The 12,595-nt window shown below is 46.2% G+C and overlaps 1 protein-coding gene across 3 annotated transcripts in view; it reads left to right on the top strand.

Annotated features, from left to right (window-relative positions):
- The window catches only part of pdss2 (prenyl (decaprenyl) diphosphate synthase, subunit 2), a 169,768-nt gene that overhangs the window by 118,111 nt on the left and 39,062 nt on the right, over positions 1-12,595 (top strand). The window lies entirely within an intron of this gene.

Here is a 12,595-nt window from a genome sequence, read left to right as displayed (position 1 = left end):
GCAGCTCCAACTCACAGGAGAGCAATTAATCTTCGTCTTCTGACAGGACAGGGGTTTCATTTCAGGTTTCCCACTGTCAATCATCCTTTTTTGATGTGTTTTAAAAAGTCAGTTGCCGGACATTGTTGTCGAGGCAGCTTTGGACTGAAGAAGGGCCCTGACCCGAAACGTCGCCTGTCCCATTCCTCCATGGACGCTGCCTGCCCTGCTGTGTTCCTCCAGCACTCTGCGTCTTGTTGATGATTCCAGTCCCTGACCCTTCGTCCCACCGAGTCCGCGCCGACCAGCGATCCCCGCACATTAACACTATCCTACACACACTAGGGAGAATTTACCATTTTACCAAAGCCAATGAACCTACAAACCTGTACGTCTTTGGAGCGTGGGCGGAAACCGGAGCACCCGGAGAAAACCCACGCAGGTCACGGGGAGAATGTACAAACTCCGTACAGACAGCACCCGGAGTCTGGATGGAACCCGGGGCCATTAGGCATCAACACTACCGCTGTACCAGCCTTCCCTTGCGTCTCTTCCAGCATCATTGGCAGACTAGATAGAGCGCTTAAGGATAGCGGAGTCAGGGGGTATGGGGAGAAGGCAGGAACGGGGTACTGATTGAGAATGATCAGCCATGATCACATTGAATGGCGGTGCTGGCTCGAAGGGCCGTATGGCCTCCTCCTGCACCTATTGTCTATTGTCTATTGTGGGAGGGTGTGCTGCATTTTTTTTCGATATTTTGAATGTGCAGGGCTCAGCTCCATTTGGACACATGCCCCCAAATCAGAAACAATGATGTCTAGGCCAATCATTAATTGACATGGGTAATTGGATTAAATACTGCTTATAGATCAGTTCCAGTCAGAAGATGGTTGTTTGGCTTTGCACTAATATGTACTGAAGAACTTTTTGTCCTTCTGTGAATGAACTGTAAGCTTTTGTAAATATGATATTGATTGATTTTTGATTTGTGGAAAGATTTATTTCGAGAGGACTAGAATATAAAGAGAGGGATGTAATGCTGAGCCTCTCTATAAGGCGCTGGCCAGACCACATCTGGAGTATTGTGAGCAGTTTTGGGCCCAATATCTGAGGAATAATGTGCTGGCGTTGGTGTAAGTTGGTCCCAGGGTGTCAGGTTATGGGGAGAAGGAAGGAGAATGGGGTTATGAGGGAGAGATAGATCAGCCATGATTGAATGGCGGAGTAGACTTGATGGGACGAATGGCCTAATTTTGCTCCTATCAATTACGATCTTATGAATGATTGGATTAACCTTTGATGAGCTTTTGACGGCACTGGGCCTGTACTCGCTGGAGTTTAGAAGGATGAGGGGGGACCTCATTGAAACTTACCAAATCGTGAAAGGCCTGGATAGAGTGGATGTGGAGAGGATGTTTCCGCTAGTGGGAGAGTCTAGGACCAGAGCTCATAGCCTCACAATAAAAGGACGTACATTTGGAAAGCAGATGAGGAGGAATTTGTTTAGTCAAAGGGTGGTGAATCTGTGGAATTCATTGCCACAGACGGCTGTGGAGGCCAGGTCATTGGGTGTTGTTGTGTAGAGATTAACAGGTTCTTGATTAGTAAGGGTGTCAGGGGAGAAGGCAGGAGAACGGGGTTGAGAGGGAGAGATAGATCAGCCATGATTGAATGGCGGAGTAGACTTGATGGGCCGAATAGCCTAATTCTGCTCCTATCATTTATGAACTTACATTTTCATTTGCTCAACTTAGTCAGCCCCAAACTATTTGAACAAAATCCTTTACCACCCGTTCCAGTTTAGTTTCACCTTTACATGTATATTATAATGAAAGAACATATGGTAAGTGCTTTTCTGTGTCAAAATATCCACGCGGGCTATTTTTTGTTCCCGTTTAATTTTGCTTTATTATTTCAGTGGCAGGAAATTGATCTGTAATAGAGTTGCTCAGATGACAGAGTGAGAACCAACCGTGTGTTACTTTCTGCAGAATGTTATTAATGACTTCCTGTCACCCTCTGGAAAGCGCATGGATGCCCCTGTTGGTATGTCCCAAGCAACATGCTCGCCTGGAAACTGAACGAGCTTTTGCACAACGCTCAAAATCTCTTATATTTTTAATTAGTTTAGTTTATTTAGTTTAGAGATACAGCGCTGAAACAGGCCCTTCAGCCCACCGAGTCCACACCGACCAGCGATCCCCGCACACTAATACTATCCCACACATGCTAGAGACAATTTTTACATTCACGCCGAGCCAATTAACCTACAAACCTGTACGTCTTTGGAGTGTGGGAGGAAACCGAAGATCTCAGAGAAAACCCCAAGCGGTCTCGGAGAGAACGTACAAACTCCGTACGGACAACGCCCGTAGTTGGGATGGAACCCGGGTCCTTGGCGCTGTAAGGCGGCAACTCTAACGTTGCATCCAATTACTATAACAGAATGCTGTTAATGTAGTAAAAGGCAATAGAGCCGTCATTCCTCAGCTTGTGTTAGTAACGCAGTCAGCAAAGTCTGAAAAGGGTGCCGACCCAAAACACCACATTTAGTTTAGCTTCGAGACACAGCGCGGAAACAGGCCCCTCGGCCCACCGAGTCCGCACTGGTGATCGCCGCACACTAACACTATCCTGCACACACTGGGGACAATTTACAATTATACCAAGCCAATTAACCTACAAACCTGTACGTCTTTGGCGTGCGGGAGGAAACTGGAGATCCCGGAGAAAGCCCATGTCAGGATCGAACCTGGATCTCTGGCGCTGTAGGGCAGCAATTCTACCGTTGCACAACCTTGCCACCTATTCCTTTTCTCCAGAGATGCTGCCTGACCATGCAGATGATACAAAGCTGGGTGGTAGTGTGAATTGTGAGGAAGATGCAATAAGGCTGCAGGGTGACTTGGACAGGTTGTGTGAGTGGGCGGATACATGGCAGATGCAGTTTAATGTAGATAAGTGTGAGGTTATTCACTTTGGAAGTAAGAATAGAAAGGCAGATTATTATCTGAATGGTGTCAAGTTAGGAAGAGGGGATGTTCAACGAGATCTGGGTGTCCTAGTGCATCAGTCACTGAAAGGAAGCATACAGGTACAGCAGGCAGTGAAGAAAGCCAATGGAATGTTGGCCTTCGTAACAAGAGGAGTTGAGTATAGGAGCAAAGAGGACCTTCTACAGTTGTACCGGGCCCTGGTGAGACCGCACCTGGAGTACTGTGTGCAGTTTTGATCTCCAAATTTGAGGAAGGATATTCTTGCTATTGAGGGCGTGCAGCGTAGGTTCACTAGGTTAATTCCCGGAATGGCGGGACTGTCGTATGTTGAAAGGCTGGAGCAATTAGGCTTGTATACACTGGAATTTAGAAGGATGAGGGGGGATCTTATTGAAACATATAAGATAATTAGGGGATTGGACACATTAGAGGCAGGAAACATGTTCCCAATGTTGGGGGAGTCCAGAACAAGGGGCCACAGTTTAAGAATAAGGGGTAGGCCATTTAGAACGGAGATGAGGAAGAACTTTTTCAGTCAGAGAGTGGTGAAGGTGTGGAATTCTCTGCCTCAGAAGGCAGTGGAGGCCAGTTCGTTGGATGCTTTCAAGAGATTGCTGGATAGAGCTCTTAAGGATAGCGGAGTGAGGGGGTATGGGGGGAAGGCAGGAACGGGGTACTGATTGAGAGTGATCAGCCATGATCGCATTGAATGGCGGTGCTGGCTCGAAGGGCTGAATGGCCTACTCCTGCACCTATTGTCTATTGACCCGCTGAGGTACTCTAGTTTTTTGGGTCTATCCTCAGTGCAAACCAGCATCTGTAGTCCCTTCGTACACACAAACCACGTTTATTCTTTATTATAGTTATCCAGTATGGAATCAGACCCTTTGGCCCAGTATGCCCCATATACACTCGTCCCACCTGCCTTATTAGTTCAAATAAAGTTTCCACTTTTACCAAATCACCAGTTTTAATCGCCATTGCTGCAGTAAATTTGATGGTCATTGCGCAAATGGGATGAAAGTATAATTGAGAGTCATAGAGCAGGGAAACACTGACTTTGGCCCAAGTCATCCTTGCTGACCTAGATGGTTAACTCGAACCATAAAGGCATTGAATGGAATATGAATATTTTTGGAATTCTCTGCCTCAGAAGGCAGTGGAGGCCAATTCTCTGAATGCATTCAAGAGAGAGCTAGATAGAGCTCTTAAGGATAGCGGAGTCAGGGGGTATGGGGAGAAGGCAGGAACGGGGTACTGATTGAGAATGATCAGCCATGATCACATTGAAAGGCGGTGCTGGCTCGAAGGGCTGAATGGCCTCCTCCTGCACCTATTGTCTAATGTCTACTGTCTATTAACCAAACTTACAGTACTTTTAATTATTACAGTAGCTTTTAAGCTAGTCCCATTTCACCACATTATTAAACAATGATGGAATTATTGCAAAATAATGCAAAACACAGCCCGGATCATCACCTATCCATTCTTTAGACCTTAGAGATACAGCGCGGAAACATGCCCTTCAGACTACTGAGACTGCGCCAACAAGCGACCACGCTGTACACTACACTATCCTACACACGAGGGACGATTTTTACCCAAACTAATTAACCTACAAACCTGTACGTCTTTGGAGTGTGGGAGGAAACCGGAGAAAACCCACGCAATCACAGGGGGAGCGTGCAAACTCCGTACAGACAGCACCCGTCATCAGGATTGAACCCGGTCTCTGGCGCCGTGAGTCAGCAACTCCGGCGGTGAGCCACCGTGCCGTCCAAATTCCCCCCACAGATTCTGCATGACTGGCTGAGTTCCTCCAGCACTTTGTGTTTTGACAAGGTTCCAGCATCTGCAGTTCCTTGTGACTCCATTGAATGGAATATGAATATTTTTGGATGATGTGGAGGAAAGTACTTCATCTCTTCATTAGTCATGTTATGTTCCAAGTAAAAATGTTCACTCCTACAACATGAAAGTAAAAGCAAATTTCAAGATCATGTTTGGATGTTTTAGAGTCATAGAGTCATAGAGTATTTCAGTGTGGAAACAGGCCCTTCCTCTTCCAATTTGCCTATGCCGGCCAAGTTGCTCCATCTTAGCTCGTCCCAGTTACTGGCGTTTATCCAATATCTCTCTCAGTCTTTCCTATCCATATACCTGTCCAAATGTCTTTTAAATATTGTTTTTGGGCGGCACGGTGGCGCAGCGGTAGAGTTCCTGCCTTACAGCGCCAGAGACCCGGGTTTGATCCTGACTACGGGTGCTGTCTGTGCGGAGTTTGTACGTTCTCCCCGTGACCTACATGGGTTTTCTCCGGGATCTCTAGTTTCCTCCCACACTCCAAAGACATACAGGTTTGTAGGTTAATTGGCTTGGTATAATTGTAAATTGTCCCTCGTGTGTGTAGGATAGTGGTAGTGTGAGGGGATCGCTGGTCAGTGCGGACTCGGTGGGCCGAATTAACCTGTTTCTGCAATGTATCTCTAAACTAAACTAAACTAAACTAAACTAGCAGACTCAAAATGCTGAAGTAACTCAGCGGGTCGGGCAGCATCTTGGGAGAGAAGGAATGGGTGACGTTTCGGGATGAGACCCTCCTTCAGACTGAAGAAAGGTCTCGACCCAAAACGTTACCCATTCCGAGATGCTGCCTGACCCGCTGAGTTACTCCAGCATTTTGTGTCTTCCTTCGATCTAAACCAGCATCTGCAGTTTGTTTCCTACACTTCCTAAACCTGCTTCAACTACCTCCTCTGGCACCTCGTTCCAAACACCCAGCACCATCTGTGTGAAGAAAGTTGCCCCCAAGATTCCTTTTAAACCTTTCCTGAAATGGCATTGGAAAGGATTTTGACTGACATCTCCCCTGTTCTTCCAGTCTTTATTTTTACAGAGAAACGGAGTGAATTCCTGAAGGGTAGGGGTTTTAAAAAAAAAATAGGTGCAGGAGGAGGCCATTCGGCCCTTCGAGCCAGCACCGCCATTCATTGTAATCATGGCTGATCATCCACAATCAGTAACCCGTGCCTGCCTTCTCCCCATATCCCTTGATTCCACTAGTCCCTAGAGCTCGATCTAACTCTCTCTTAAATTCATCCAGTGAATTGGCCTCCACTGCCCTCTGTGGCAGAGAATCCCACAAATTCACAACTCTCTGGGTGAAAAAGTTCCTTCTCACCCCAGTTTTAAACGGCCTTCCCTTTATTCTAAGACTGTGGCCCCTGGTTCTGGACTCCCCCAATATCGGGAACATTTTTCCTGCATCTTGTCCAGTCCTTTTATAATTTTATATGTCTCTATAAGATCCCCTCTCATCCTTCTAAACTCCAGTGAATACAAGCCCAGTCTTTCCAATCTTTCCTCATATGACAGTCATTATATATTATTGAGTTAACAGTAAATAACAAAACCTTTTCCCCGAGTAAAGTGATTTATGACGACACTTTCTGAAGCTGTGGGCTTTGGATTGTTATCCCTCTGGACTGCCTCTTTGCTCTGGTCGTCTGGACTAGATTTATGGGGGGATGTTTTATTGTCTTGAAATAGCTGGTGGCCTTCTCCTGCAGGGTCACACTGTTGCAGCAGGTGCAGTCTCTCTCTTAAGGGGGGCGCAGTGGCAGAGTTACCGCCCCACAGCGCTTGCAGCGCCAGAGTCTCGGGTTCGATCCTCACCACGGCCGCTTTCCATACGGAGTTTGTACTTTCTCCCATGACCTGCCTGGGTTTTCTCCGGGACCTTCGATTTCCTCCCCGCACTCCAAAGACGTGCAGGCTTGGTGGTTAACTGGCCCCTCTGTAAATCGCCCCTGGCGTGTAGGGAATGGATGGGAAAGTGGGACAACATCGAATTAATGGGAATGGTGATTGATGGTCGGCGTGGACTTAGTGAGTCAATGGGCCTGTTTCCGTGCTATATCTCTAAACTAAACAGTACAACTCAAGAACAGGCCCTTTGGCCTACAATGTCCATGCCGAACATAATGCTAATTCACATTCGCCTGCACATAATCCATATCCCTCCGTTCGCCTGCACATAATCCATATCCCTCCGTTCGCCTGCACATAATCCATATCCCTCCGTTCCCTGCATGGTACACATTCAACAAAGTGATTTGCAAAAAAGTAAAATATTTGAGGGGGGAAAAATCGTTAACACACCCTGCGTGACACAGTGGTACAGCGGTAAAATGGCTGCCTACAGCACCAGAGACCCAGGTTCGATGCTGACCTCGGGTGATGTCTGTCTATGTGGAGTTTGCACGTTCTCCATGTGACCGCGTGGGTTTCACCTGGTGCTCCAATTTCCTCCTCCCACATCCCAAAGACGTGCAGGTTTCTAGGTTAATTGGCCCTCTGTAAATTATTTGCAGGATAGAACATGTATGGTTGATCATTAGTTTAGCTTAGAGATACAGGGCGGAAACAAGCCCTTCGACCCACCGAATCCACGCTGACCAGCGATCCCCGCACATTAACACTATCCCACACCAGGGACATTTTTTACATTGATACCAAGCCAATTAACCTACTAACCTGTACGACTTTGGAACGTGGGAGGCAACCGAAGATCTCGGAGAAAACCCATGCAGGGTGAACGTACAAACTCTGTACAGACAACAAGCGCAGCCAGGATGGAACCCGGGTCGCTGGTGCTGTAAGGCAGCAACTCTACCGCTGCGCCACCGTGCCGCCACTGTTCCCTCCAAGTGGGAGATATTGGCAAGGAATAGATCACGCCCAGCTCTCCAAGTTCCAAAGGCACAAGATCCTAATAAGATTGGCATATTGGCAATGTTCAGGGACAGAGGTGGGAGCTAATTAAATGGAAAATGAGCGAGGCTTTTATGTAACCATTTTGTAGTGTGAAATAATTGTTGACGTCTTTGATCCTCTGCGTAGTTCTGACATCACCTCATCGACTGTCATTTGCGCATTGACAACGTGAAGTTGTGGAAAATATGCACTTTGTTAAAAGCAAAGGGGAAACCCCCTGAGGATTAGTCGTGTAAGTGCTGACACCTGCAACCCTTCTTTCAAAACAAGACCTGTGTTAGTAATCCTGAACTGTTCCATTCAGCACGCGGGTAATATTGCCACTGCTAACTTTTGGGATGCCAACATTGAAATGTAAGTCAAAGTCTTCATATTCAGTGAGGTTCCAGGCAAGTTTTGTTCAAGATTTTGCAGTATTTCCTGTAATAATATTAACAATAAAATGCTTGATCAGGTTATAGATCTTATTAGGTTCTTGTGGCGGTAAAGTTGCTGCCTCACAGCGCCAGAGACCCGGGTTGGATCCTGACTACGGGCGCTGTCTATACGGAGTTTGTACGTTCTCCCCGTGACCTGCGTGGGATTTCTCCGGCTGCTCTGGTTTCCTCCAACACTCCAAAGACGTGTAAGTTAATTGGCTTCGGTAAAATTGTGAAAGGACAGTACTAGTGTACGGGCCTGAAGAAGGGTCTCGACCCGAAACATCACCCATTCCTTCTCTCCTGAGATGCTGCCTGACCTGCATTTTGTGAAATAAATATCTTCGATTTGTACTAGCATCTGCAGTTATTTTCTTACACTACTAGTGTACGGGTGATCGCTGGTCAAGTCAAGTCAATTTTATTTGTATAGCACATTTAAAAACAACCCACGTTGACCAAAGTGCTGTACATCAGTTCAGGTACTAAGAAACGAACATACAATGGCACACAAACATAACAGCACATACATAAACAGTTCACAGCGCCCCCTCAGAGGGCCCCAAACGCTAGGGAGTAGAAATAGGTTTTGAGCCTGGCCTGAGCCTGGTCGGCGTGGACTCGGTAGGCCGAAGGGCCTGTTTCCACGTTGTATCTCTAAACTCTTGGGAGTTTGGTAAGAGCGTTAGGCATGCCCGTGTTTATAACGTATTGTAATTAAATTCTCAATTGTTCTGACACGGTGCAAATTCTGACAATGACTAGCTGAGTGATAAAATCTACAATTTTACTTCTGTTGATCTTGCTTTCGTTTAATTTCGTTCCCTTGTTCTTTAGTTTTTTAAAAAAAGTTGGCTTCTCTCACGCTGGCCAGAATCATTGCTGAAGGAGGACAAGGTCTCAGCTTGCATTGTGCGGCATCTCGTGTTACGGCGAAGGCAGAAAATAGCTAGTTATCCACAGCTCAGTGCATTGTTAGAAGTTCATGCTATCACTTTGACATTTGGAACAGGGCTTGGTGTCTTGGTGAATTCCTCTTCGTATTACCACTGGCTGTTGATCTGCCAGTCTCTCGGCACAGACCGTTTCACAAACCATAACATTTTTTTGCGACTGATTGATTTGTATTATGTATCTCAGCCATCAGAGGAATCTTGGGATGTAGCCTGCATGAACTGTAACGCAATCCGTGGCTGGGAGTCAGGTTACTCCCCTTCATAGACCTGTTGGCGATACTCAATCTATTCGGATTTGGGAATGGGGCTTATCTGATACTTTCCAAAAAAACTGCATTTTCTCTATTCCCATGTTAAATAACACAACACATCTGGTAACACTGTAGGGCCATTGTCCTTGGGTTACCGCAACAGCTCGGGTTGCTACATATATTTCCTCAAGGATCGGGTTACTCAAAGGGCAACACGACTGATTAAGAACCGTGTTTACTCTGGACTCCAAACTTAAACCTTCTGGATTCAAGGGGGAAAGAGTTTAAAAATATATATATAAAGTATCAGCGCAGAGTTGCTGACAGTGGTGTTGGTCGAAGTGAATTTGTTGCACAATTAATATTTCTGCTTTTAATTATAACACTTGCTGTTTTCACACTGCGCAACAGTGCACTGCAATGGGTTTTCTTTTTAACTAAATGGACCAGGTTGCTGGTGAAAGATGCATATTGTGGTTCACAAGAAGAGGCTTAGAGGGACGCAGAGTCAGGCAGTGTCTCTGGAGAACACGGGTAGGTGAACCAGGCTGTGAGGCAACCAGTCAATGTGCTCCCTGTTGTACATGATGCATCCTGAGGAAGTAGGGTCTCGACTCGAAACATCGCCCTTCTGAAAGGGTTCAGAGAAGATTTACGGGGATGTTGCCAGGACTAGAGGGCGTGAGCTGCAGGGAGTGGTTGAGTAGGCCGGGTCTCTATTCCATGGAGCGCAGGAGGATGAGGGGTGGTCTTATACAGGTGTACAAAATCATGAGAGGATTAGATCGGGTAGATGCACAGAGTCTTTTACCCAGAGAAGGGGAATCGAATATGAGATGTGTGTTGTGGTTTGCAAGAAGAGGCTTAGTGGGACGCAGAGTGCGGGTCAGGCAGCGTCTCTGGAGAACACGGGTAGGTGACGATTCAGGTCGGGATCCTTCTTCAGATAGAGTCAGAGAGTCATAGTCGTACGGCACGGAATCAGGCCCTTCGGTCCAACTTGCCGACGGCAACCCTTCTTCGAGACCGTTTGGGGCTGCACAGCGGTAGAGTTGCTGCATTACAGCACCAGAGACCCGGGTTTAATAGTTCAGCACTTATGGGTGCTGTCTGCACTGGGCTCGTACATTCTCCCTGTGACAGCCTGGATATTCTCCAGCCATTCCGGTTTCCTCCCACATTCCAAAGAAGTACAGGTTTGTACGTTAATTGGCTTCGGTAAAATCGTAAATGGTCCCAAGTGTGTAGGATAGTGCTAGCGTACGGGGTGATTGGCGGTCGGCGTGAACTCGGTGGGCTGAAGACCCTGATTCTGCTCTGTCTAAAGTCTAAAGTTCAGTCTGAAGAAGGGCCTCGACCCGAAACACCACCTATCCATATTCTCTAGAGCTGCTGTCTGAGTTGATGTAAGAAAATAACTGCAGATGCTGGTACAAATCGAAGGTCTTTATTCACAAAATGCTGGAGTAACTCAGCAGGTCAGGCAGCATCTTGGGAGAGAAGGAATGGGTGACATTTCGGGTCGAGACCCTTCTTCAGTCTGAAGAAGGGTCTCGACCCGAAACGTCACCCATTCCTTCTCTCCCGAGATGCTGCCTGACCTGCTGAGTTACTCCAGCATTTTGTGAATAAATACCACAGAGTTACTGTTTCTTGTCCTCTTGCATAAACCAGCATCTGCCGTTCGTTGTCTCCAGGTTGAGAGGGATATGGGCCAAATGTGGGCAGGTAGGACTAATGTAGATGGGGCATTTTGGTCGGCATGGGCGATTTGGGCCAAAGTGCCTGTTTCCATGCTCTACGACCCTATGACTATGACATGAACCTTGTTTATATGTAAAAAGGCAGAAACGTTAAAGTTACCCACTTGCCTATTCTGTGACATGACACTACCAGATTGTTTTCCCAGTGACAATCCAGTATGTGCATCAAATGGTGAAACTAAGTTCAAAAGAAATATGCATAAGGCATGATTAGTTAAAAAATCCACTTGATTCGGTATTGATGTGACGCAAATTAAGCTGTTTAAAATCCTTATTAATAAAGGTAGCCGAGCTCTGATTTGTTTTCAGATTTATTTATAGTCATGCAGCATGGAAACAGGCCTTTCGGCCCACCTCATGCATGCCGACCACAATGCCCCATTTAAACTAGTCCCATTTGCTTGCATTTGGCCCATAACATTTTAAACCTAAACTATTAAACCTTTTAAACCTAAACCTTTAAACCTTCAAACCTTTTTATATTAATTTAACTGTTCAGAATCATGAGAGGAATAAATCGGGTACATGCAGAGTCTCTTGCCCAGAGTAGGGGAATCGAGGACCAGAGGACATAGGCTCAAAGTGAAGGGGAAAAGATTTATATGGAATCCGAGGGGTAACCTTTTCACACAGAGGGTGGTGGGTGTATGGAACAAGCTGCCAGGGGAGATAGTTGAGGCTGTGACTATCCCATAGTTTAAGAAACAGTTAGACAGGCACATGGATAGGACAGGTTTGGGGGGGATATGGACCAAGCGCAGGCAGGTGGGACTAGTATAGCTGGGACATTGATGGCCGGTGTGGGCAAGTTGGGCCGAAGGGCCTGTTTCCACACTGTTTCACTCTATGACTATTATTTACGATTAATAATATTAATTCAATCCGTTCGTAAGCTGGCACATTCCATTACTAGTTGTACTCTCTGAAATTAAGGAAGGAATAAAATTGATCATATCACGTCGTAATTTTATATAGTGATTCACTTTGTGTGAGGTGCTCTTGGCAATTGTTAATCTTTCGAACAAAAGATTGGGGACTTAACTACCAGGGTTTTGAATGAAAACAATGTAAGATATGATTGCTGGAATTAATTTCCCTCCTGAGATAAATAAAGTTCTATCGTATCGTATCGTATGGTGGAAGTGGAGTATGTTCAATGGATTGTGATTGTCATATACAAATAAGTGAGTCCATGTAGAATTTCCGTGAGTAAAAGAGACTGTCTTCTTGAGACTAAATGGTAATTTAATAGGAATCCGAGGGGTAACGTTTTCACACAGAGGGTGGTGGGTGTATGGGACAAGCTGCCAGAGGAGGTAGTTGAGCCTGGGACTATCCCATCGTTTAAGAAACAGTTGGACAGGTACATGGATAGGACGGGTTTGGAGGGTTGTGGACCAAGCGCAGGCAGTAAACAATAGACAATAGACAATAGGTGCAGGAGGAGGCCAT

This window comes from Rhinoraja longicauda, chromosome 5, assembly GCF_053455715.1.
Source record: "Rhinoraja longicauda isolate Sanriku21f chromosome 5, sRhiLon1.1, whole genome shotgun sequence".
In the NCBI taxonomy this organism is placed as follows: domain Eukaryota; kingdom Metazoa; phylum Chordata; class Chondrichthyes; order Rajiformes; family Arhynchobatidae; genus Rhinoraja; species Rhinoraja longicauda.
Note: the sequence above shows the minus strand (reverse complement) of the source record. Positions and strands in the feature narration are given on the sequence as shown.